Source organism: Tubulanus polymorphus, chromosome 12 (assembly GCF_964204645.1).
Source record: "Tubulanus polymorphus chromosome 12, tnTubPoly1.2, whole genome shotgun sequence".
Lineage (NCBI taxonomy): Eukaryota > Metazoa > Nemertea > Palaeonemertea > Tubulaniformes > Tubulanidae > Tubulanus > Tubulanus polymorphus.
Window position 1 is genome coordinate 7,070,350 of NC_134036.1, and position 1,084 is coordinate 7,071,433.

General features: G+C 59.8%; 1 non-coding gene across 1 annotated transcript in view; it reads left to right on the forward strand.

Annotated features, from left to right (window-relative positions):
- Window positions 1-1,081: 1,081 nt before the first annotated feature.
- The window catches only part of LOC141914389 (5.8S ribosomal RNA), a 154-nt gene continuing 151 nt past the window's right edge, over window positions 1,082-1,084 (forward strand). The window contains exon 1 of the ribosomal RNA XR_012620831.1: window positions 1,082-1,084. This exon is cut by the window's right edge and continues 151 nt beyond it. This is a non-coding gene — a ribosomal RNA (5.8S ribosomal RNA).

Genomic DNA, 1,084 nt, shown 5'->3' on the forward strand with positions numbered 1-1,084 from the left:
GCGTTACCGGAGTTGGTCGCCGCGTAACGTTATCGGTCTCCGCTCAGGCGGACCGCGTAAGAAGTGATGGTCTCTGCGTGCCGGGTTATGGTCCCCGCGTTACCGGAGTTGGTCGCCGCGTAACGTTATCGGTCTCCGCTTAGGCGGACCGCGTAAGAAGTGATGGTCTCTGCGTGCCGGAAAACGGTCCCCGCGTTACCGGAGTTGGTCGCCGCGTAACGTTATCGGTCTCCGCTTAGGCGGACCGCGTAAGAAGTGATGGTCTCTGCGTGCCGGGTTACGGTCCCCGCGTTACCGGAGTTGGTCGCCGCGTAACGTTAAAAGTCTCCGCTTAGGCGACCCCGCATAAGAGGTTATGGTCGCACCGCGTAAGCGATAATCGTCGCTCCGCGTAACCGATAAACGTCGCACCGCGTAACTGATAAAAGGTCGCTCCGCGTAAGCGGTAAAGTCTCCGCGTAAAGCGTTTAGTTCGGCCGACCGCCGGTAGACGGCGGTGCGGACCGCGTAACGCGGTCTATAGACCGCGTTGCGAGCTGGGAATGAACGGGAATTCCGAAGTGAAAACGCGGTCAGTACGCCGCGAATTCGGCGGCGACCTGCACGTCGTCGCTATGAAAACGCGGTCGCTACGCCGCAAAATCGCCTTCAGTTAGAGGAAGTAAAAGTCGTAACAAGGTTTCCGTAGGTGAACCTGCGGAAGGATCATTAACGAACGAAACGAACATTGAACGAACGTTGAACGAACATTGAGCGAGTAAGCGAGGAGCCACGCGGCGGCCGGATACGTCCCGCCCGAGTAAGGGAAGGGAGGCCTTCCGAAGTCGGCGGCCGCTCGACGCACAGAGCGGCGCGCGACCTAGGCTGTAAAGAGTTCGGCGGCGCCGGCCCCCAGCGGCCGGAGTCGGTCGGCCCTCCCTGGCCGCCGTCGCGAAGCGAAGCGAAGCGAAGCGAATCGGTAGCGTACCGCCCGCCCGTTCGAAGGAATGGACGGTCGTCGATCGTCGTAACGTTGTATACATATACGATAACGACGTTGTCGTCGTTGTCGTTGTTGTTGTCGTCGTCGTCGTGATGAAATCAC